The sequence below is a fragment of the Dermacentor andersoni genome, chromosome 1, assembly GCF_023375885.2.
Source record: "Dermacentor andersoni chromosome 1, qqDerAnde1_hic_scaffold, whole genome shotgun sequence".
NCBI classification, from domain to species: Eukaryota; Metazoa; Arthropoda; class Arachnida; order Ixodida; family Ixodidae; genus Dermacentor; species Dermacentor andersoni.
In genome coordinates, this window is record NC_092814.1 from 1,219,100 (window position 1) to 1,245,767 (window position 26,668).

The following is a 26,668-nucleotide window of genomic DNA, read 5'->3' on the forward strand; positions in this document are numbered from 1 at the left end:
CGCATATCATGACTGTATTGCGGCAAAGCTGATTTTATGGAACTGACATATGTAACGGACCTTTTGTTCTTCTGCTGCTCGCATGAGCATAAGCTCGAAAAACCACAAAATACAGACTTGGCTTGCTGCTAGTTGATTTCTAGCTAACATTTCGAGACGTCCACGCTGTTTACAAAAAAATCGGTGAAGTTTCTCGCGCTCGGACGCGCTTCAAAAGGCAGCGTGACCACCTATAATTAAGGCAATCATAAGCGGCAACGAAATCCACACAAGGTACATCAACTTCCACAAAGCTACTGGGCAACGCCATCAATAAATGGCACAGGGGCCACCCAGGAGCTGGCAAAAGCTGCGATGACATCCACACAAGCCACGTCGCTTTCCACAAAGCTATTGGGCAACACGATCAGTCACAGGCACAGGTGAAGTCCGCAAAACACTACATGGGCAGAACCACTACGGCCATACTCAATCACTTCGCCACAAGCTCTCACATTTAACGACATCAAACAGCTACAATCACTTCTCTACAGCCACGGACACAGGCGAAGACCGCACGGGCAGAACGGAAGCACCGATTCAGGGCTCTCGTAGCGTTCATCGCTTTAGCGCCACCTATTTAAAAATAATATACGGAGCCAAGCCAAACCATTATTTAGCGTCTATTTGGGTGAACCTAACGCTTTTGGGCCCTAAGCGTTCGAACGACCAGGGCACTATAACGCTTACCCCCCCTTTCCACTCCGTCGACCGGGTCGCAGGAACGGCGGCCAAAGAAAAACGCGTTTTTTAATTCAAACGAGACACAGTTAAATTCATTCAACGAAAATAAAATTCCTAGTCAATTTTATATATTCGTGACGAGTTAAGAAAATGCAAGTTTAATTTTATTATTATTAATAAATGCATTTCTTTTCTGCGCCCATCGCTACGGGGGCATTGACGCCACTATCACTCGCAATGCAATGCACGTCTTGAAATGGGCAGAAAGGCGCACCATAGGGCGCACTCGTATCACCTGTTGAAATACGTCCCCATCACGGTTTGCGCTTTCTTGCTTGTCGAAGTTTGTCTGAATTTGGTGACGCGGGTAGCTTCATTGCTTCTTAATCTGTTCAGTCAAAAGTAGTGAGTTACGACCGCCAGATAATTGCGTAGTTGGTTTCGTGCGACTGCGCTGGCCGACGGGCTTGGCATCCAACAATAGGATCAGCACTCTACAGCTAAAGCTTTCGTCGGCCTCCAAAGAAAGTATGTTCTGTGCAGGGATGCGATTTCGACAACCGTACGGCTGGCCTTTTCCTGCATCGCTTTCCACGCTGAAAGCTCGAAACGCCCATCAAGTAGAATGGCGGGGCATTTGAATATATAGCTCCAAAGGAAGAACAACAAAACAAATTTCGCGCCTTCGAAAACAAAATGACGTCACTTCTGCTTTTAACGAACATGGCGTCACATCATTTTTTTTTCCGCCGGAAGTGTTCCCACCACATACAGATGGCGCTAAGCCCCATGGACCGCGGGGTTACAACAGGTATGAGGTACTGAGAGGCATTTGGAAGGGAGTAATGGTGCCGGGGCTTACTTTCGGGAATGCGGTCCTGTGTTTAAGGGCAGAGGTTCAGTCGAGACTAGAGGTAAATCAGAGAGCTGTGGGAAGGTTAGCACTAGGTGCCCACGGGAAAACCACAAACGAAGCAGTACAGGGAGATATGGGCTGGGCGTCATTCGAAGCACGGGAAGCTCAGAGTAAAATCCTATACGAAAAACGTCTGAGGAAATTGGATGATAACAGGTGGGCAGCTAAGGTGTTTAAATACCTATACAGAAAGAGCGTTGACTCACAATGGCGGAAAAGAACTAGAAAGCTAACCAGTAAGTATGCCAGACACGAGGACGAAAAAGGACAGAGCATTAAACGACAGGTTAAAAATGCGGAAGGTAAAAATTGGATAAATTCAATGGGAAAGAAGCATAGTGTAGAACTATATCGATACTGGAAACAGCAGATCAGGAAGGAAGCGTTTTATGATAGGCCGCCGTTCCTGCGACCCGGTCGACGGAGTGGAAAGGGGGGGTAAGCGTTATAGTGCCCTGGTCGTTCGAACGCTTAGGGCCCGAAAGCGTTAGGTTCACCCAAATAGACGCTAAATAATGGTTTGGCTTGGCTCCGTATATTATCTTTAAATAGGTGGCGCTAAAGCGATGAACGCGACGAGAGCCCTGAATCGGTGCTTCCGATCTGCCCGTGCGGTATGGTGCGGTCTTCGCTTGTGTCCGTGGCTGTGGAGAAGTGATTTTAGCTGTTTAATGTCGTTAAATGTGAGAGCTTGTGGCGAAGTCATTGAGTATGGCCGTAGTAGTTCGGCCCATGTAGTGTTTTGCGGACTTCACCTGTGCCTGTGACTGATCGTGTTGCCCAATAGCTTTGTGGAAAGCGACGTGGTTTGTGTGGATGTCATCGCAGCGTTTGCCAGCTCCTGGGTGGCCCCTGTGCCAGTTATTGATGGCGTTGCCCAGTAGCTTTGTGGAAGTTGATGTACCTTGTGTGGATTTCGTTGCCGCTTATGACTGCCTTAATTATAGCTAGGTGGTCACGCTGCCTTTTGAAGCGCGTCCGAGCGCGAGAAACTTCACCGAATTTTTTGTAAACAACGTGGACGTCTCGAAATGTTAGCTAGAAATCAACCAGCAGCAACCAAGTCTGTATTTTGTGGTTTTTCGAGCTTATGCTCATGCGAGCAGTAGAAGGACAAAAGGTCCGTTACATGTCAGTTCCATAGAATCAGCTTTGCCGCAATACAGTCATGTTATGCGGTGAAGCATACGTAATGTATTGCGGTAAAGTATATGAAAAAGTAGGCAGGGACCACTGCGTTACTGGGGCGATTTTCTTGTATTATGATCATGGCCGTGCGCGAACAAGAAAGAATCACGGTCGAAGCGCATGGCACAAACCTTGCCAATGCTTCAATTGGAAAAAAAAAAAGAAAACGAATTGGAGTGGGTGATGCCAAAAACAAAGCCTTGACTTTTGTATTATCAAAGCAGTTCCGAGAATAGTCAATCATATTCCAAGCTCCTACATTATTTATGATTGTTTAAAGTATATGCATATATTTTGCACCAGCCTTAGCACCAATTCTAATGTACTTTAATGATGTAAGTTTAATAACACGTGGCAAATATATAATTTGTGTTGTATGGTGTTGTGCTGTTTATAAGCTGCTGCTTTCATGTGGTAATGTGTACACTGGCTGGAAGAGTTGATGCATCCTCCTTATAGAACTCATTGAAAGGTGAACCACCTGTCAAGCCATCATTGTTCTTGCGGTTGTACACCAGATTTCACAAACAAGGGGATAGTTATATAGAAAGAGTAGCTGAGGCTTAACATATCCACATGCATGCACAGGAGTGCGGGAGTCGACCATCTATCTCTCTAACTCAGGTTGAATGTGCATACTTGAGTAACATGTAACACTTGTTGGGTGTCAGGTTTCTTTTATTGTTAGCCTAGTTTGTGTTTTTTCTCCCATTTGTAGGTTTTAGTGTGTGTTGCTGTGTATGTATATAATTGCTTCCAGAGTGGCTTTCTTGTTGCTAATAAATTTAGAGAAGGCAGCGTTCTTCATTTTGTGCATCAGACAGCAAGTGAGCATGTTTCAAAGGATGTTGGATTTTGTTGCCATAAGCAACAAAAAGGCATAAGCATATAGACTGCTTGCTAGAGGTACTCTTTATAGCATTAAGGATATTATCATGCTGATAACTCTGCGCACAATAGCTAGAAAGATCACATCATGTCTGACATGTCTTCTTGCCACCATGAAATCTTGTCAGATGCATAACACGGGACATACACCACAGATCTTGGCCAGCCATTCTCATTTGTGGTCTCGACCTCCTACCACTGAGCAGACTGGTCCAAGAGACAAAACATGCAACTTTTATCTGATTAAATGTAGTGCATGTTGCACAAAATTAGATGTCAGGTGTTATTGTTGACACAGATACATATCTGTGAGCCTCATAAACTAATGTCAAAAGAAAGAGAGTAATACCCATGAAATGCACTCTTGGTAGGATGGCAGGACCATTCTCTTGCAGAGTTAAATAACAACCATGCAGCAGTATCATGATATCAAGCTGAACAATAATTCACTCCAAGAATAGGTTTCTTCATGCAACATTGCACTGATAGTCTTGAAATACAATACCCATTGCTAACAGAAGGCCTTCCAAATTATGCATGACAGGAGGGCATATTTTAGGAAGCAAGAATGAAAACGGAGCCGGTTAACTATGAAAGTTGTGAATGCAACTCTGAAGAAGTTAGAAAAATGAACCAAATGGAATAGTTTAAAAGTAAGTGGTTTAGAGACAAAAGGCCGTTTTATTCCATGCCAGAAAAGCAAGCATAGGTTGAAATGCTTTCCACATACATACCTTCAAGGTGCATGTACAGGGTCTGTCCTGAGAGTAGTGTCAGTAAGGCGATTAAAAATCATTTATTGAATTTGTTGTAACAAAAAGTTTAAAAATCTTCAAGATACTCTCCTTTTGCGTCAATACATCGGCTCCAGCGAGACTTGCAGCTCCCGAATGCGTTGCGGTAGTCCTCCTCCAGAATGGCCTTTAATGCTGTGGTGCTAGCTGCTTTGATCACGTCCGCTGTCCCAAAATGATTGCCTTTCAGGGGTGTTTTGAGGCATGAAAACAGAAAAAAGTTGGGGGGGAGCCAAGCCCGGGCTGTACGGGGGCTGGGGGATCGTTGGCACCCCTGCTTTAACCAGGTAGTCGGTGACGATGAAGGCACTGTGGGCCAGCACATTATCGTGGTGCAACTTCCAGTTGTGTGCAATGTCCGGCCGGATGTGTTGAACCCTGCGTTTCAGTCTTTCGAGGACATCCACATAAAATTTGGAGTTCACAGTGGTTCCAGGTTCTTCAAACTCATGATGAACCAGTCCGTGGATGTAAAAAAAAAAACGATGAGCATGATCTTGATCTTTGATTTGCTCATCCTGGCTTTCTTCTGGGGAGGGGACGAGTGTGTGTGCCACTCAGATGATTGCCTTTTGGTCTCCAGGTCATATTCAAATACCCAAGTCTCGTCTTCTGTAATGACGTCCAAAAATTTTCGCTCACGTTTGCACATGTTGAGATTTTCTTGGCACGTTTCAACATGGCGTGACTTTTCGTTTTCAGTTAGCACTTTTGGAACCATTTTTGTGCACGCCTTCTGCATGCCAATATGGAATGCCAATATCGTTTGTAACAATTTCATGAACTTGAGTTTTCGGAACGTTTGACATGTCGGCCATTAAATGAACACTTAATCGTTGGTCTGAGTTCAACAATTCCCTCGCTCGTGTCACATTGTCAGTCGTAGTGGTCGTGGATGGCCATCCAGCGCAGTCCTTGTCGTCGCCCTCTTCCCGGCCTTCCAAAAGGCCTTGTGCCACCGAAACACTTGCCGATCTGACAGGGCATGTTCTTTATAAGCAGTCTTGAGCATAGTAACAGTTTCCGCAGCGGTATTGCCAAGTTTCACACAAAACTTGATCGCAAATCTTTGTTCTAATGAGCGCTGCATTTTCACTTCCACAAGAATAAAAAACAGCTCTCACGGACAGGCCCGTCCAACACTCTCCGATGTTCGGAGCACAGTGAGTGACGGACCGCTGTGTGATGTGTGGTGCGCGACATGGTGCTTAGATGGATTCTGTCACTACTAGTTTCAACCAGTTAGACCGCTCTGACATACAGTCACATCACAATAAATTCACTGACATTACTTTCAGGACAGACCCTGTATGTGGTGATAGACAAGCTTTTTAGATATAAATGTTGGGAACCTGGATGGAGGTGAGGGACATGTACAGTAAAAACAAGATGTATAAGGTCAAAAATTAATTCTTTTAGTCAGAAATTGGTCAGTGGTGTCTGGCTTCTCTTGTTCCCTGGCCCTGGATGGTGAATACAAAGTATATATATATATATATATATATATATATATAATTGTGTACAATCAAGCATAGAATCATTGCCTTCTACCTGTGCTAACATATGGGGCAGAAACTTGGAGGTTTCTTGGAGACAAAAAAGGGCATTGTGTTGTCATGTTGGAAAGCACTTTTCCGGAGGAGGGTGTGTCAGCCACTGACATAAATTTTAATGAAATTTATACCAATATAGCTGACAAAATGTTGAGCTGTCACAAAGTTGAATCAGTTTAGTTTGACAACAGTCTCAAATGATGTTAAGGTAGAAAAAGGTCTTCTTTTATGCGCCTTCTTCAGTGCAAAACACACAAGCTTAGGGAATCCGCTTCAGAACCATTTTGTCGGAATATAAGTCATGGCTTTATGTTTCAGAATTTCTGCAGACACACCTTGACAGGCTGGGAATCAACGACCAATTTCTTGCTGCCAGCTCTCAGACTGTTGTACACTTCCTGCAGGAGCATAATCTGGGAAAATGGACAGGCTTTAGTATAGATGCAGAAGATCTATACAATTCTTTGCCGCAGGTGCGTCTCTTGCAGTTTGTTAAGGACTGCATACACAATCAAACAGGTTAGCTGGAATTTGCTGAAAGGTGCAAAATTCTTGTTGCAAACTTTCTGGAGCTTCTTGATTTCTATTTAAGGTCAATTTTGGTCTGGTGGGAAGGTAAAATATGTGTGCAGAATGCTGGCATCTGCATAGGTTCCGGTGTTGCACCAGTGCTCAGTAATATTTTAAGTTATGTTGACCAGAAAATAATCAAAACCTGAGTGGGCTTACTCTTAAAATTTTCCAATACGTGGATGATTATTTGTTTTTCATGAGCAAATGATAACTTTCACAGAGCTGACATCGAAGTACTGAAGCTATTTAGAGAAGAATAGCAAAGTTTCAACTTCACTTTAGAAGTTCCAGAAAAAAAATGTGCTGCAACTTCTTATATCAGGCTTACTTTTATGTGGGATCACGTATGCTGGGGATATCAGTCGAGAACTTCTAAGCCCCTTCTTGATTATAGGTCTAGCCATTCAAAACTTATTAAGTACAGTGTTGCCACTCACACAATTAGAGATGCCCCAACCAAGAGCTATCCTCACCTTATCCTTGAAAGTGTAAGGAATCTGGTGACAAGGCTTAATGAGGCAGGTTATTCTGTTTCAGTGGTTTTTTATCTTGAAACACGTTAATTAAGGAACTTAAGGTGCAACCAGGGTAGAAGAAGCTTAAGGAGCAAGAGAGGATCAAAGTTGCCATTATCCCCTCTATTAATTGTCGCACAGGCAGAAAAAGGTGGCTTCCAAGTTCCAGGAGAGGATTGGGTTTTCATTTAAAGATAAGCTGAAGGGAATATGTGAAGCAATAAACAAGCACATTCTTCACAACTGGTGTCTGAGCAGGGAGGACTGCAAAGTGAAATATAGCATACAGTTTGTCTCTTGCACACGAAATGTTGTTTATTCGATTCCTTTTTCTTGAAGCCTACAAAATATATATCAGTCAGACTGGAAGGTGCTTAAACATTCAACTAAGGAAGTACCATAGTTTTTTTAAGGGTTTTTGCGCATCCACACCTTTCTGTGCATTGTTGCAGCATTGGGCATCATACAGTTTTTGAAAGTACTATTCTGCTGTTCACACACTGTGAAAAGCTCTCACATGATATAATGGAGGCTTATCACATTAGAAAGAAAGGCTCACTATGTGTTAGCCAGCCATCCATCTCACTGCAAGATAGCGAGGTTGCCGTGTTAGATCTTAAGTAAAGCCACTGAGTTGCATTGTGCCTTAGTAATTGTTTTTTTACGTTGATTAATCAGCCGTGACATGTGTGTTGCCGTCAAAACATGTGCATTCGGTGATGTGAAGGTTGTTTTGGTATGTTTCTGCATATGCTAGGGGGCCGGGTGTTGGTCACGTGATGTGTGTTATATATTGGTTGTTTTCTTTCAATAAACTTCATTTGATAGTGCTGTATCCTGTCCCGTTCTATTACTTTTGTCGGCATCTGTCATGCAGTAGCTGCCATGAAGCTTCAACAACTTGCCCAATTTTCTATCGTATTTTCTATCGTATGGAGCATTAGAGTTATGGAATGGATGCCATGGTGTGTGTATGTGTGTGTGTGTGTGTGTGTGTGTGTGTGTGTGTGTGTGTGTGTGTGTGTGTGTGTGTGTGTGTGTGTGTGTGTGTGTGTGTGTGTGTGTGTGTGTGTGTGTGTGTGTGTGTGTGTGTGTAAAGGTAAAATGGTGGTAAGGTGGGGTGGTAAAAGTAAAATGAAGAGATTTTCACATCATGACTAGTCCTTTTAACACATTTACCTACAAAATTAAACACCCTGCTCTTATTAAGCACCTTGTACATAGGTATTCATATTACTAATAATCTTTCAATGCAAATGCATATCAACTTTTTGAGTAATGCTAATAACTGAACACATGGCTTTTTGTGCTGCAAGTTTTCTTGGACTCCTGCTTCCCTTAAACTTGTACTGTATAATATGCTTGTAAGATCAAAACTGGAGTATGCTTCATCAATCCGGGATATACCTACAAAAAATACAACTCTCATATTTAGTTGAAGCCATACAAAACCAACCTGTACATTTTATTGTAGCTGCTTATTCCCATACCGCAAGCATATCAACAATTAAAAGTTGCCTTGATTGGCTAGGCAACAAGAAAACTTACCTGTTTATTTCACAAATTCTAAATTGAAACATGTTTTTATTACCTCCTTGTAGCTCATTGATATATACGTGTGTGCGTGTGTGCGCGTGTGTGTGTTCTGAGGCTGCCTTTTACAGGAATAGTAAAGATTGGTTTGGCAAGTTGGCACCTGTACCTTGAGGTTGTAGTTCATTCTCAATCGAGATACAAGGAGGTAATAACATATGTTTCAATTGAGAATTTGTGAAATAAATGGGTAAGTTTTTTTGTTGACAAGCCTGGCCAATCAAGGCAAGGTTTAATTGTTGATATGCTTGCGGTATGGAAATAAGCAGCTACAATAAAATTTACAGGTTGGTTTTGTATGGCTTCAACTAAATATGAGAGTTGTGTTTTTTGTCGGTGTATCCCTGATTGATGAAGCATACTCCAGTTTTGATCTTGCAAGCATATTATACAGTATAAGTTTAAGGGAAGCAGGAGTCCAAGAAAACTTGCAGCACAAAAAGCCATGTGTTCAGTTCTTAGCATTAGTCAAAAAGTTGATATGCATTTACACTGAAAGATCACTAGCAAAAAATCTGATAGGGCAACCTAATAAAAATTATATCAGTTTTTTTCTATTGCATTATGAAACGATACAACTGATACACTGATAAAATTACTTTTAGTTCTATTCTGGACGTATTTGTGCTATTCTGCTTGTACCAGTCTACTAGTGTATTCTTTTTATTAGTGTAATAATGTATTCATATTAGTTTGCCAGATCTATAGTCTATCAGTATCCATATGTGTTGTATAGGTGTAATGTGCTTCAAGGAGAAGCAAGCTTCCTCATTTGCCTAAAAAATGAGTCAGAAATAATGCATTTATATTATCACAAAAGACAATACATACAAATCAAATATGAAGCCCAGGATTCAGAAAGGAAAGATTGTTGGAACAACTATACACCATACAACAGCTTAAAAAGAATAAAAATGTGATCACATTTAAAAGAGAAGATGTTTACATTGGTTCACAACAAAGTTTAGCCTCTTTAAACAGGAGGTTATTGGCAGTCAAGCCACCGAATTGATTCACACGTACACCATGAAGATTATCAGACTTCACAATCTGGAAAGCAAGTGAATGGAAGTGGTGGGTTCTTCATTATTCATTACCATGCCTTCATGGCTTTTTGCCGGATAAGTATGTCAGACATTCCAGTTTGCTTGTGGAGGGTGTCTATATACTTCTACTAGACACTGTCACTTCAGATGACCATAATGAGATCATCTGATCTTCTCTCGGAGTTTGTTGTGAGAGCACAGTCTTTGTATGGATTGGGTGCAATGACATACAATGTACACCAAATCCTGCATCTTCTTTAAAGTGCGGCTAAACTAGGACCTCATTGGTCGCATTCTTCATTTGTATTTGAAGGCGGAAATGAACTTCTTGTGAAATTGGTACGCGGAGCTAATGATGTTCCTTTACAAATATTGGAATGTTATGTACTTGCTCGAAAGTTACAGGCAGCTAAAGCTAGTTTAAATCTTTCACCAGAAGCAGTGAGTTTTTTTGGTGTACAGGAGAGGAGAGCTGGTCAGCAGACAGTTTTGTTAGGCACTGGAAAGCTATTCTTGAACATGGATGAAAGTGAAAAACAGGCTGTAGTCCACAACCGTGGCGGTGACTCAACAAGTGTCACTGAATATTACCGAATGGTCATCAACCAACAAACATTCCACTCTCTCCAGTACACTTGAACTATAAAGACTAAAAACAGTGCATTTGTCAGCTTCTCAGGTGCGTTTTCTGTCATTTGTAGAATTCTTACTGGAGCGAATTCTTGTATAATTCTGAAATGCAAGAAACTATTTCCTGTTGAAATTCTCCATGCAAAGCACCTTTCAGTCTGCGTCAGAAGAGAGGAGTCACTAGTTTACGTAACACCCAGCGAAGTTATGCGCCTTTATGTGTTTATAGAAATAGACAACAATATTTTTGAATGAAAAATATGAAACCATTATGAAAGAGACTAATTCCCGTGCTCAAGACATGGCAACGATGAACAGTATGTCTTCAGCCATGGTACATGAATGTCTGGTAATAACAGGTTATAGCTTTAAAAAACAACAGTTGGTAACAGTGCACCACGTTTTATGGCGTTCTGTAATAATCAGCTTTTTGATGTTTGAATATATTGCACAAGCCAGAGCCATCAAAATTCTAGAGTGTTTATTTTTTCTTGCGATAGCTTCTTGTTTTCCTAATGAACCAGCTAGCCCAATTTGCCACTCTTCATTATTGTACTCTTGTTGATTAAGTGCTTGGGGAATTGCATGGTCCGCATGTTGGCAGTAGTGATGCAGCTGCTGATGAACAGTTGCAGTAGCCAAAACATGACAATATTTTACAGGACTTATGCACAGTTTCGGGTCGGTGTCCTTACATGTAGCGAAGGGCCCTACTTAACCACGTGACTGCCTTGAGTGGGTGATCACAGTGAACAAACAGTGATTCACTAGCAGATGGTGAAGAGGTAAAGCTTCTCAGTCTGTATGCAGAGGCATAGAAAGCAGCTGAATGTTAAGTGAGCAGTTATGCTACTTGATACAACAGCAACATTTTCACACCATGCATCTGTCTTCCTCACTTTATTTTCTCCTTTGACTCAATGTAGCTGGTGCAAGTTTATCCGTTAACTGTGGCGGCAGGACTAAGACACTATCTTTTTTCTGAAGAAACAAGCAAACTCTGAAATTTTATTTTAACAGTGTATTACGGTTTGAATCAAAGACTCTAAACACTATATATGAAGCCTGTTCTGATAGTCTTCTTTGCTGTCGCGTGCTGAAAGCTACACAGGTTAAACTACTTTTACACATTTCGACGTGCGGTGGTTGAACTAGCACCCAGTGAAGAATTGTGTCTTCTGATTTTGCAATATGTGCACTGATGTTTAGCTGTTTTTGTTCATGAATATGTGGTTTTAAAAATGGTAAATCCATGTTCTTACTTGAATAAATTCTCAGATCTGTACTCACTTTTGCTTAAATAATATTGCTGTATTGTCATGTTCTAATATATTGCTGTAGATCTTGTACCAATAGCGATGCTTGTCCTGTTTCCTTGCTTCCTGTCAGTGTGCCATGCCAGTTTGTTCTTTTTGCACAAGCTCACTTGTGTTCTGTCACATATCACAACACTTTTGGGATGAATGCAAAAGTGCATAGTCTAAAGAAAATAGCTTCATATGAAGTTGTAATATGATAAAAGCATGTGCCAATTAGACCTGGTGTTCTATCCAGCATCTGTGAGCACAAATGGGCATGGTGAAGTTGGTACTTCAGTCTGTGTTCTTCCTCTTATGTGCTTGTTTAAATGTGGCTAAAGTTGCTTGCTTATTCTTTAGATAATGGAGTGTAAAATAAACCCTAGTCATGTTTGTAGTCATGTTGCTTGTGTCTTGTCCTTGTTCCTTTGTGGATGGATGCATTAGCATTGTCATATTTTCAAATCAAGTATGCACCAACTAGCCCAGAAAGTAGCTTTAATGAAATCACGTTGGTAGTGTCTAATTTATGGCATTCACAAACTCAGCCTGACATGTTAGAGCTACAGTTAGTATTCACAGTCTTGAAAGTGCTTTGTTTTGCTTTTGTAAATAAACTTTATTACAACAGTAGGAAGATACCTATGAAGAAAGGAGTCAGACAAGTCGACACAATCTCTGCAATGCTATTCACTGCGTGCTTGGAAGAAGTATTCAAGCTATTAAACTGGGAAGGTTTAGGAGTAGGGATCGACGGCGAACACCTCAGCAACATTCGGTTTGCCGATGACATTGTTCTATTCAGCAACACTGCGGACGAATTACAACAAATGATTGAGGACCTTAACAGGGAGAGTGTAAGAGTGGGGCTGAAGATTAATATGCAGAAGACAAAGATAAGGATAAATAACCGGGCAAAGGAACAAGAGTTCCAGATCGCTAGTCAGCCTCTAGAGTCTGCGAAGGTGTACGTCTACCCAGGCCAACTAATCACAGGAAACCCTAACCATGAGAAGGAAATTCACAGAAGAATAAAAATGGGCTGGATCGCATACGGCAGACATTGTGAGCTCCTGACTGGGAGCTTACCATTATCATTGAAAAGGAAAGTATACAATCAGTGCATTTTACGGGTGCTGACATATGGCGCAGAGATTTGGAGACTGACAAAGAAGCTTGAGAACAAGTTAAGGACCATGCAAAGAGTGATGGAACGAAGAATGCTAAGTATAACTTTAAGAGACAGGAAGAGAGCAGTTTGGACAAGAGAGCAAACGGGTATAGATGATATTCTAATAGACATTATGAGAAAAAAATGGCGCTGGGCAGGTCATGTAATGCGCAGATTAGATAACAGTTGGACCATTAGGGTGACAGAATGGGTACCAAGAGAAGGGAAGTGCAGTAGAGGATGGCAGAAGTCTAGATGGTGCGCCAAAATTAGGAAATTTGCGGGTGCTAGTTGGAATCGGTTAGCGCAGGACAGAGGTAATTAGAGATCGAAGGGAGAGGCTTTCGTCCTGCAGTGGACATAAACATGATGATGATGACAGTAATCCTGTTTTGGATATGCATTAAATGTTGCACATCCGTCTCGCAAAATTTGTAAATGTAATTTTGTATAAAAGAACTGGAGCACACCTGCTACAAAGATGGACTGATACTTTTCTCATGCAACTTCCCCAATGTAGTTTCACAGGCTAAGTAACGCTGCTGTGCTTTGAAAATGTGTGCTTTAATTTATGTTGAAACATGTTTAGTTTAATATATGTGCATACAAGCTGTAAAAAGTTTTGATAATTGCACAGTTTACACGCTTCATTTTTATTTGATATTCTAATATCCCAACTGTGTTTGTTAATATGTTCACGTGGCAGGCAATGCATTCAGGGTTGTATATTCAGTTCATTTTAAAAACGTCTCTTCAGGCGTGTGGGCACCGACATGTGTGCTATTTCTAACATGCTTTATCAGTGCCTCAATCAGATTCCTGTATGTCATATGATGATCTCTACCTGGGTTTAAAAGACTGATACATCATGCTATTTGGTCTTGTAGGCAGCACAGTGAGATCTATCTGCTGCCTGCCAGTCTGGTAAAGAGTTCTATGGGTCAGGTAGGAATATATATCACTCTTAGAAGGACCCATACAACCTATACATAGTCCTAAGAGACTTGTAGAAATTTCTATCAGTTTTTTTTGCTAGGGTACTGATATTAGGTTTTAAACTAGTGATGGCACTCCGAAGAGACATTAGTGGAGACATGCCCCACTGGGCACGTGCAGCAACTAATCCCAGTGGGGGGGGGGGGGGATATGGACTGGGCGCCGGCTTGCGAGAGCAAGGATGACGTGGTATTGCGGCGGCGCCCTCTCCCCTCACGCAACACCTGGCGCACTAGAGTGATGGCAGATGTACCCTTTCACCCGCTCTGCTCTGTAGAGGCACGCTCGCAATGTGGTCACAACCAATGGGATTTGAGGTTCCATTTCGCTGAGACGACAGACGCTGGCTTTTTTACTCAGTGGGCCATTTGTTTAGTCTGTTTGAACAGAAACGGACCTGCCAGAGTTTGGTTGTTTCACGACAAAACACACAGTCATCAACAGAAAGTTTAGTTTTCTACGTTAAGTTCCTTGCGAGATCTAAAATGAGAAAAATCAAGGGCCTAAACACTCAGCATTGTGGCATGCCAGAAGTGACAAAAGACAGATTTGTGAATTGGAGTTGTTAACATACAAATTGTGTTTAGTCATGAAGAAAGCATTCAGTGAATTTTAGTGATTGCATGTGGATCAATATTAAGTTAGCTTATTCAGGAGAAGGAGGCAGTGGCACAAAGTAGCAGAATTTAAAACGCTAGAAGCATCCATTCAACGCAAGAACTAAGTTCAATGAAGGAGATCAAGTTAGTGAACATGACGATATAGTTGTGTTTTTCATGCGAGACAAGGTCTTATGGCAACCATGTTGACATTTGTTGTAGAAGTTTTGTGACACAATTTAGGATTATTATGGAGATTGAAATAAATGATGTTACAGGGAGGCTTGGCGATTGAGGCCAGCAATTGTTCCGCCCAAGTGTCTCTCATAATATTACTGCGGCAGATCACCACGTGCATTCTGTTCTAGAAGCTGAAAAGGTAATGCTAATCTGTGTAATGCATCTGTCGAATGCCGACAACAGTATGATGCTGATGCGGTGACAACGATGGCATGATCGACGATGGGATGACAATTCTAGAGTCATCATGATTGAGGCATAACGACTTTGGGATGATGAGTGCATGCATGGCAATGACTGCGTATCTACTACACAGCGTGAAGGCGGCAGCATCCAACGGCGTGATATTACAACTAATTTGAAATGACAATGCAATGATGACGACAGATTGAAGACTGTGAATGGTGAACAATGATGCGTCCACTTGGCAACTAAAGAAAAACATATGAGGACAGCTAAGCATGTCTTATCTGAGTTGTGATTGCGAAAGCATTAATGCCCAATTGAACGCCACTGAGCAGTCCTTCGAGTTTTACGCTGCAAGTGATGCACCCTAGAGCTACATTGGGCCCGAGATAGCAAGCAGCAGCAGCCTGCGGTGCCAACACCGCATGCAACCGACGTGCTGCACGACCAGAGACCAGGAAACAGCAGTGGCCACCAAGGCCGGCAGGCACGCGCGGCAGCTAAGCCCAGTGGAGGGGGAAGATACGGACCGGGCGGCGGCTTGCGAGAGCAAGGATGACGTGGCATCGCGGCGATGCCCTCTCCCTTCACGCAACACCTGGTGCACTATAGCGACAGCAGGTGTACCCTTTCACCCGCTCTGTTTCGTCGAGGCGCGCTCGTGACGTGGTCGCAGCCAATGGGATTTGAGGCGCTGTTTCGCTGAGACGACAGACGCCGGCTTTCTTGCTCAATGGCCCATTTGACGCTTTCGCATAAATAATCGCTACAGAATAATGACGACGTGGTTATGTTGAGCTCGCGTTCACGCTTCATCTGCACGGACCGCCCTACCTGTGTACTTTTGGTACTGGGGCCAATTCTGTACCATGCAATACACTCAGCCATGGAGCACCCGCAATGATGATGCGATAGGTAAAAAACGCTGTGCTTTAAACATGCACCCATAGAGTGCCCCAATATTGCAACCAGCCGATCCGCGCATAGTGAAGCGTCCGCATGGCCGCGTTTGCCACGTGGTCGTGCTATGCAAGGTGTGGCTGATATATTAATTGAGTAATCGAAAGACTGGTTACGAATGCATTTACTAACCAATTTGAGTCCACGGCACTTTTATGTGCTGCTTTGAATAACTGCGTGTGGTACCGCTGTTCCCGCAGTTGCCCAATGCATGTGGCACATACTTTAGCAGCAGCGCTCGGCGTGTTTCGACTAAAGCAATTTCATTTCAATTCTGCTCGCCACTCATGGCGGCTGTAGCTGCTTATGGTTATACAGTACTTTGGTTATAAAGTACAGTAAGTCTAGTTAATAAATGTTATTGGGATGTGAGGTTTTATTATGTTAAATCGAGAACTTTTTCAAATTGAAACCACTTGATTAGATCACGCAACATGCCATAAAATTGATGCAAGGGCCAAAAATGTCGTTTTTGCCTACGTTCACACTTATTGTAGCAGTTGAGCATGTACTCTGCCTTAACGGAAGCAACGATTAAACATTCTTAAAAGCTATATGTCAGTGATACTAAAATCCCCAGAACTCAATTAGACCTACTATACCCACATTTTTCTTTTTAATTATGACAAATCAGGCAAGATATTAGTTGATTCTAGGTTTTCAGAGCTCATGAATGTGACAGTGAAAGTATTGAATGTCATGTAGTGTAATGCAACGAAAACAAGGACAGAAGAAAAAGGAAAACACAGACATAATTAGGCGCTTGTGTCTGTGTTTCATTTCTTCTTGTGTTCTTGTTTTTGCTGCGCTACACTACATGCCGTTCCATGATGATCAACGAACAAGCCCACATTGCCACCCCCGTGTAGAGAACAGGAAATTTCGTTATACAAACCTTGATATAACAAAGTAGGTAAAATCGGCAATTCGCTTCGTTATATAGAAATTTCCTTGTATTGAAATTCGATCTGTTATGCAAATGAGTACAGTCGCCGATCGATTTTTGTTGCACGGAAAGGGGCCATGCAATTTTCCGAATTATTGGGCAATAAAAAAAAGCAAGTTTGAATGAGAAAACATTTTATTTTGACGAATATAGGAGTCAGCGATGAATGATACGGTTTCATGCCACGTTGATATCTTTACATCAGCGGTACGAATTGAGTGACGCCATGCTTTCGCGTGCACTCCGCCCCCAAAGCCTCGCCCGGTCGCACTGCGACGACGCTATCATGAAAAGCGCCGGCAGCTGGGAGCGAATGCTTCGTCTGCTTCTCGTTCCAACGGGTCATCAAAACTCGAGATTGCGCAACCTTCAATATTAAACGTGCGGGAAAACAGCTTACATGGTGCCACGCCGTCTTGACATGCCCGCTCTTTCCACACGCAGCAGATTACCTCTAGAGCAGGGTGCGCGGCTGCGTATGCACTCAGCCGCGCTTACAGCCACTCGCAGTCATGGCTGAGACGCGCGCCAACTTACCCCCCTTCCCCCCCCACTCCATCCCCTCGCGCGCGCTTGATCGCGTTACCGCGAGCTCGCTTTCCTTCCCCACTTTGCCATTGCTCGCGTGGGAAGGCCGCACTTATGAAGCCACCATCTTTCTTGTCTCACCCTCGCACACTTTCACTCGCACCTAAAGCACAAGTGCGCGGGGCGCGATAGGATCTGATCGCACTTGGACTTAATTTATACGGAACATGATGCGGCTCCAAGCTGTTGTTCTTGTCGCGCTGCACGCAGTTTGAGAGGTGCGTTTGCAAGGAGCCGCTTGTAATTCAGTCATTTGACTATCTGCGTCCGCGGAAGTTACCATTGATTGTCTCAACTGGCACTCCTCTGCGGCAGAAGCGAAATTTCGTTATATTGAAATTGCACACAAACACACTTCTTTATATTGAGGCTCTAAATGCATGGTGTTCTATGGAGAAGAGGTTATGAAAAGTTAAATTCTTCGTTATATCGAGAATTTCGTTATACTGAGGTTTAACTGTATAGAGATTTGAATTTATATACCTTGTTGTGCAGCTCCTTGGGTCATGGTTTCTATGACTATGACTCATATGACTCTGTATCTGTTGCGTAGGAAACCTCTCTCACCCCGTTTCCCTACGGTTCTCCTTTTGGAGGAGGCCCCCTTTTGATGCTATCCTTGTTCCACTCTTGGCCCACATCATTTCATAATCGAGGCATCTAAGGCCACAGTTCCTTATGCTATGCAGCTCTGACATCATGCGTACCATACAGAATTGTACTTGAGCCTGAGCCCAAGCATAACCATTCTTCTGATCAAATGTTAATTTTTAGACTGACGTCCTTTCCTCTTGCATGACAGTTATCTCTGCTGTATTGTTGCTGCTCTCTCATGTACGTATACCAATAAATTATCTTAGTCAATTTCTTTTTGAACATTGAGTCCAATCTTTGCCAACTTAAGTGTGTGTTGAATGTTAATTTTTTAAGACCTGTCTTCACAATCTGCCTCCACCTCATCCATTTTAGCATCCTCAATTCAGTCACTTCTCCATCCTGACTTCTAGGTGACTTTATTAAAATTGTTTAGGTTCCATACCGTATTGCTGGTCATGTATTGTCTTATAAGTTTATTAGACAGTGAAAATCTTCAACTTGACTGGAACCTGTGTAACATAAATATCATAATGCATCTTTTCAGTTTTTCCAAACTATGCCAATTCTGCTGATTCTGTGGGCTGTCCAAATTTTCCATGTTGGTGTTTTCAGTTATCATTGAACCAAGGTATCCATCTTCTCTATGGTTTACCCTCAAGGCTTCCCTTTCATCTACTCTGAGAAATTGGCATGCGGCTACCAGATGTGGGCAGCTTGCCTCACAACACATGCACATGCTCAGCTACTTTCGCCAACCTTAGTGCTAGATGTCAATCAGCATGAGCGAAGCAGTGAGAATGGGGAATTATGAAATTAAGGCAGAGGTTCGAGCATTAAGGGAAGTCATACTTATGAGGTGAGTACATGTGAAGAAAAGTATTCAGAAATGTTGGGAATTTGCAGTTTCCTGTTTATTGGTCTATTAAACTCTCCCTAGCTATTTCAGTTATTTCATCATGTGTTGCAATTTTTAGTTGCAATATGTTTTTCTTAAGTGCTGCCACACCTACTACTAGAAGTTTGAGAACCTATGTTTCTTATTCACTTGGTTCATTCATACCTACAAGCAGCAATATTTTCACTTTACATCAGCTATTGAATGCAATGCCCAGATATGTTCTCAGTCTACTTCAGTGGGAGTCACTAACACAATGAATGATCATGAAGCATGTGTGTTCTTAGAAAGTGCGTTCGCGTGATGCAGCTGTAAGTTAAGGTAGGGGATGCTTTGGAAAGCATGTTATGTGGCTTACATGATAATTATTTTATGCCAGAAAGCACACAAACATTCGTGTTTATTTCTGGTGTTCTTCTTCCTTAATTACCTTCTTGATTCAGCGCATATATATGAAGCAAGAGATCCTGGCTTGTTCTTTCTTTACATTAGCAAATTACATTAATCATATAATAGTACACTTTACATAATTGAGCACACTAAAAGTCACTTGGCGAGCAAAACATGTACTTGTCTTTTTGAATATCCCAGCTTAATGTTTTAGTGTGTGCAGTTTGGACGTGATTCTTCAGAAGCACTACATCTGCTTCAAGTATATGAGGTATAATTACTTTTGCTTAAAAATAATCCTTATCTTCCTTGATAGCTGTCCTTTTTTTACTAGACAACATAAGCATGGTGCTTAATTCCAAGATAAATATGCCTGCTGTAACTGTATGCATCAGTGTTTGACTATTCGTTACCTACTATTCCTATTAGAAAAATGTATTTGCCAACCTCCAATTATTTGCATTGAAGTAGTGAAGAGTTTGATGGCAGCCTGTCTGGTTTGGTCAAAAGAGGCACGGTAAGTAGTTTAAAATTAGATGCCAACCATACAAATGAAAAATAAGAACTGGTTCAACTGGAGCTTTGTTCACAATCTTTGTGAACAAGGCTTTCAAGTGGGAGCCGAAACATCTATCTTGTATGCCCAATCTTCATTTGCTTATTATTATTATTTGAATTCATCTAGCCCTAAAGAGGTGGCAATTTATTTCGAATACTACTCTTTGCATTTTGTTTCCATTGCCAAGTTGTTGTTTTTTAAAGTAACTTCATGCACCACACAAGTACAACTCAAACATTTTCATTCTTTCAAGGACGTCACAACTAGTGGAAGGTATTCTGCACTAACATAATTATTTTGAGATTTCCAGTAAATATGTAGTCCTCATAAAAAGTATCTAAATAATTTTGGCCTAAGCGGTTATACATTAACTATGTAGGCTTCATCAGCTTCTGATATCACTTGGTCTTGGCAAACTTGTGAGCTGACAAGTTTGAGCATGCAGTCACTTCCCTCCATATTTGTTTCGATGAAGGCTTGCCCTTTGGTGCTACTCTGGATCCACCCCCGTTTCCTGTGATTACCACTACGGGCTTCAAGGCACACACCCTCAGGAAAACTTTTCATGCACAAACCTGGCTCTTTCACACTTTTACTAAGGCAGACATTGAAAGCAAGGATGGCATAGCAGGCATGTTGGTTACAGAAGTACTTTATTAAATAGCTTTGTAAGTATTCATCTAGTGGACATGTCCATATCCTCTTCTGCTGAAGTGCAAAGTAGCTGGGGGAGCATGTCTCCTTCTCATGCATATGCCAGCCCAGCCAATCAGAACTTCAGGAGCGGATGAAATGGACATTTCCACTAGGTGGACACAGAATACATCCCCTGTTCTCTGTCCTATCTTTCCACCCTTCTCCATGTATTTTACTCAGTAAACTACTGGTTCAGCATGTTGGTCACCTTAATCAATCTTCCAGTAGCTCAGCACTTAAAAGGTATACAATACAAATAAGGCACTGTAAACCCAAGCAGTTAGGCTGGCGATTGCTGCTGTTATGCACCATACAGGCTGAAGCAATGGCTTCACCGTAGCTTTCTAAGTTAACTTTACTGAACTTTGAATTTAGAGAAAACAGAATATAAAAACAGACTAGCATTTTTTTATGTGCTTCACCACTCTGCTTTTTTGTGTTACTAAAATAAGTATATTGAACCTAAATGAAGTAAAAAGACACGGAAATTGTGTTAGTAATTTCATTTCACTGTCTTTTTAAAAGTATAGCAAGATTTTTTAATTGCATTACGAGTTGTTACTTATGTTTCGATCTTAATGTTCATTTCTCATGCTCCAAATAGGGCTACAACTGTTCCCTCATCCACAGCTATCAAGGCCTTATGGCAACTTTGGAAGCTCTATGAACTGAGTAAATGCTATGCATTGCATAATTTCTTAATACATTTCCATGGCTGCCTTTAACCTCTATAGTTCCTCATTAAAGCCAGCGTCTCTCTTGTGGCCACCTTTAAAGACCTTGTAGTAATGTGTGCCTAACAAGAAAGATGGGTGCTTTGTAGTGCTAGTATGCTCTAAGTAAATCGTTTTATGCAAAAATTGCTGACATAATTGTCTGACAAATACTGCATCATGTTTGCTATTTTGCCTTCTGTTTCAATTTCACTGCATCTATACATTTTACCAGTGCATGAGTAGGGTTCAAGGCTGTTCTTTAAAATGCTCATGAGCACTTATCATGATCAGTTCCCCATATAAGTGGTTTTGCTGAAGAGAATACAGGAATATGAGCAAAATTGACATGGAACCAACATATAGATAACGTCTGCATAACTGCCTATCAAAAGTTATATTTTCTTAGAAAAAAAAACTGGAATGTGCATCGCGCAATGCAAAACTTATTGCATACACCGCCTTCATTAAGATGATACTAGAATATTCAGCGTTGTTTGGAGTCCCCATCAAGTGACGCTTAAGAGGAAGTTGGAAAGAGTCTGGCGGCGCGTTTTATTTGTTCGACATACCGAAGGAAGGAATCGGTCACGCTTATGTTACAGCGTTGCAACTTCGATCTTCTTAAGGTACGTAGGAAAAAATATAGGCTGAAGGTGCTTTATCAAATAATGCAGGATCAACTTAAGATTGATAAGCTCAAATATCTACATGCTCCAGGCAAAAGATACCCGCGAACTAACCACGACTACGTCATAAAGCCGGACCATACCAACAGTGATACATACCGGTACTCATTTTTCCTGGATGCGATAGAAATGTGGAACCAATTGCCAAACGCTATTGTTAGCCTAAAAGATGTCACCGACTTTGAAAATGCTGCTGAGGCATATTTATGGGAGTTTTCGATTTAGTTTTGAAGTGCCAAGTGATATGTGCGACTTGATATTCATTGTACGTATTTTGATAAATGTCAGAAGTGTGCTGAACAGCATTCAAGTGAACATCTTATTAACTGTGAATTGACAAGTGTTAAGCAACTTTACGTACATTGACATTGTCCATATTTGATTTATGTAATTGTATTGTCCTCTCTGTTATGACCCTCTATGAGAGTTGACAGTATTAATAAATAAATAAATAGACGAGGAATGTGGGTAAGAACACTTTATTTTCAGCACACATGTTTTTTTAATGAACTGCTGTTATACTGCTAAAATCTGCACATTTAATAAAAGTACACTGCTCTGCTTCATCACTCCATGCTAAGTGCAAGTATCCTGTACCAGGAAGTCAAACCAAGACGTGGGATGTTCAGTCTGTGAAAATAAAAACAAGTTTGAAACATTAACGTGCAAAAACTAAAGCACACTCAAGAAAATAAACACAGCACAGGAACATATCCAATGAATCAGAATTACCTTTGAGAGCAAACATATAGTTTCTATGGCACAGTGAAGAAACCTTATTCCTCCGGCTTTTTTTGTGCGCGAGAAAATATGAAAGTGCATGCGTTCTCCCCATATTGTGTATCTGTCACCTTTTCACACACAACAAAGATGTCTTAATGTGCCCAATTGTCTTTGCATATCCATTTCTCTGCTCTCATACCATGATACCTACAGTTAAAGGCTGTAGCAATGCTTAGCTTGAATGAACCAACACAAGCTACATACACTGTGCTGTTGAACATGGCATTGTAAGTTAGATTCATGCACAGCACATTCATGTGCCATAAACATTTGATTGTGATTGTAGGCAAGATAAATAAAAAGAAGGTATGTAAATAAGAATATTCCCTAATAAGCTGTGCAGAAGTGCTCTCTCGTTTGGACAGAGGCCGAGCACAGCTGCAGTGAACAAGAAGCCAACTTATACAGTATTTAAAATCTAGGTTCTAAATGTGCTACAGATTTTTCTGAATTCATGGTGGAAAATCTAGGTGTTAAAGGTGACAAACATTTAAACAGGTCTCTATTCGGACTGGTAATGCTATGTGTCCCCTAGTTTGATAAAATATGCCATATCACTGGTCTCCCAAGCTACGGCTGCTGTCCAGTTGCAAGTGCAAATCACTCAATTATGTCTAGGGCACGTTTGAGCAAAAGGCAGCCAAGATTACTGTGCCATTGAGATCTATTTCCTGACATCTGATTTCTTCTCAGAAAGCTACCTGTCAAAAAAAACCTTCACAACAACATAACCCAAACCTTTCTTGAGTAAAGCCATCACACTGGTCCTTGAACACTAATTACACAGTGGCTCTTTGTGATGTAATGTTATGTACGTCAGCACCTAACGAAGTACAGGAAAATTTAATAATGGCAGCGTGACAGGTACACAAAAAAGTAAAGGGATAAAACATCACACAGGCTGCCATCAGTGTTCATATCTCCATTTCAATGTGGATGTTTTTAGCAGTGAGTACATGTTCTCATTAAAGTGAGTCATATTATTACAAAAGCGAAGGGCAAGGGTCTTTACATTCTAAACTGACAAATGTGCTTTATTACGATTCACCGCAATACAGGAGGTGTTTTGCAGTGAACCATCACATAAGGTTTTGGCTAACTACGGCGGGCGTGTCCGGCAGCGGGGCCTCTTGTGTATTGCGGTAAAGCGTATTATTGTGACAAGAGCTAACCTGGCACGTATGGCTTTAGCCAACAAAAGTTCTCAAGACATCATGCATCCTGCCACGAAAATCTGCTTTGATGAGAGTAGAACATTAGGTTAGTCGCTGACAGAAACCATACATTCCAGATTCACGTAAATCTTTCCCAATATCGGCATGCTTCACCGCAACACACAAATATGTTGCGGTGATAACGGTGGTCGAACAGGCTGGTGCAAATGTTTCGACAGGGGAGCGTGCCTTCATCAGGGCAACTGCTTTCCTTGGCAGTTTTCATATACGTGAGTCCCCCCAACTCCCAACAGGGGAGATTTACCTGGACCTTTGCCAAGAGACGTACCGACAAGCGTTTGGTAGTGGCTGGTAGAGATGCAGGAGTCTAAAATGCGTTGCGAAATTCGGTTCCGTAAGGTTAGCTTCACCGCAATACAAATATGTTAAGCGGTTAGACATACAAAATATGTTGCGGTGAATCATAGCAAGGGTACCTGGCCTTTGATGCAAAGCAACTTCCCAAGAGGCACGGTAATTCCGTGGCTAGTTATGCAGTTCCCCGCATGCGAGTGAGTTCCCTGCGTTCGGCGGTTTCCCAGTGACATACAAAATTACATTGATTGACTGTGTTGTAAATGGGCGACGGCCCTATATGCTGATGCAAAAGCGTCGTTTCGCTTTCGAAAACTGCGCTCGGCTAAAGAGAACAACCTTGACTCGCAAAGCAGTTGAACAGGAAACTACGAAATTACGTAGCTATTATGGAAGAAATCAACAGCTCAGAAAAAAATGGCCGTGTAAACATTAACTGGCTTACGAGGTCGACAAACCAACGGTTCAAAGCATCACAGCCACGTCCGAAATAGCGCTGAAGGCCGGCCAGTACACTCAGGCGCCTCGGCGCGCGTAATGTAACAGGAGACGGCAGGTGCACGCGTACATCATTAAGGAACACATATTATTTATGTCGGTGAAAGCGGTCACTCTTCAGTTCTGACATGCTTCAGCGCGTAACACTAGTATACTGCGGCGAAGCTGACTTCAGGACGCCGACTTCTTCAACTCATCTAGCGAGGCAGGTCCGTTTATCACGCTTGGCAACGTTTGACATTTTCTGCCTTAATTTCGTTTGTTCTTTTTAATTTTCTTATCACAGTGACCCTGTATCACGCAGTAGCAGAGCTAGTTCCGCGTCTTAACTGCGTTAGGAAAGGCAAGCGTGTATGCAGCAGGCACGGCAGCATTGGCTCTTGTTTGGAAACTTCAAGAGACGCTCTTCCGCGCAGCGATGTCATTTGTATTATTACAAGAATGCAGGTGATGATTAAATGAGCCGCAGCAAAGGTGTAAAAAAGCAGTAGTAATGCTGTTCTAAGATCCTCTCGCTCGAGCGAGATGGTCTTAATATAAACCCCGATGTAACGCGATCTGACGGAACAGCTCGTCATGCCAGTGTTTTCTTACGTCCTCGTTCTTTCGCGCATCCTCCGCTGAACCAGACTACTGAATGGTTCTGTGCAAGCACTGACGATCCTGACGGAGGCAATACCACTCACATGAGCAGCGCCATATAAGATGCCACGGCCCATTCCACATGCCGGCTGCAATTTGACGCGGCCAGGAGGCAAAACATGCGCACAAGGTACCTAATGGTAACGCATCAAACTGCTCACAGCCCCAATCCTTTATTACACGCATATAGCGTGGAAAGATGAATTACTCACGCTCTAAGTGGGCACGGAATACGGACCGCTTCAGACGCCATGGCAATGAGCGGATGTGACATCATGGGTTATAGCGGACGTGACGTCATAGGTGAACGTAGACATTTCGGGCACCTTTCGTCTGCTGTGCCCCGGGCACAGCAGACACGGCCTTTATGATAACTCAAGAGGCAGTGCCCTACTCTTTGAAGCTAGATCAGGATGGCTTAGAACGCGGAGCTATAAAAAGAAATTTAACGAAGAAGAAGACACATGTACTGTGTGTGGTAAATATGTAGAAACAATGGAACACCTCATACTAAAATGTGATGGTATCAACCCCGATGTCGATGCGGCCACAGTCACCCTTCCTGAAGCCCTAGGGTTCAGAGATAATGATAGTCATGTAAATAAAGGTGCGGTGGAAATTACCAAAAGGCGATTGGAGGATTGGTGGCTCAAAAGCAGAGAGATGACATAAGGTTAAAAGGGTAGGAAGACGTATTTAAAGAAAATCGAGAAATTCAATAACACAGAACACAGATAAAAATAAAAATTAAAGGCAAAATAAAAATCTGAGCATGGTGGCAACTGCCATCGCCCCGTTTCAAAGGGGACGCTCCTACCTTCCATCCATCCATCCATCCATCCATCCGCGCGTGCGTCTATTTGTCGTACAAAAATCCCTCACGTGACCTGATCCTAGGTGCCTAGAGACAGCATCGTTTAGGGATTTTTGAGAAGGCGCGATGCTGGCGCCGAGCGACGCCGTGGCGTGTTCGTCCTCGGCGTGATCGTTCTCTGGACCGCGCGTTGTTCAACATTGCTCATGTAATCGTGCGTGCGTTGCTTGTGTGTTGGTTGTAGGTTCTGTGTTACTTGGCGGAAAGCTGTGAGTAGTGGCGGTGCGGCAATGCGGCTTTGGCCTCGATGAGCTCTGGCACTACAGAATCTGCGTTGTGTGACCCGTGCTTTCTTGAGAACCCGGCGGTGGTGACAATTGTAATATCGAAGTGGCCTAGCGCCTCGGCAGCGAAGTTCTGCGAACCGCGATGTGGCGTCGCCGTGTCCGACTTTGCTTAA

At 42.3% G+C, this 26,668-nt stretch overlaps 1 long non-coding RNA gene across 1 annotated transcript; it reads right to left on the minus strand.

Moving 5' to 3' along the window:
• Nucleotides 1-22,405: 22,405 nt before the first annotated feature.
• On the minus strand, nt 22,406-25,639 carry LOC126543815 (uncharacterized). The gene is made up of 2 exons (XR_007601992.3): nt 25,607-25,639; nt 22,406-22,572 (listed from the first exon to the last, which is right to left on the minus strand). It is a non-coding gene; the product is annotated as an uncharacterized lncRNA (long non-coding RNA).
• Between the last annotated feature and the right edge of the window lie 1,029 nt (nt 25,640-26,668).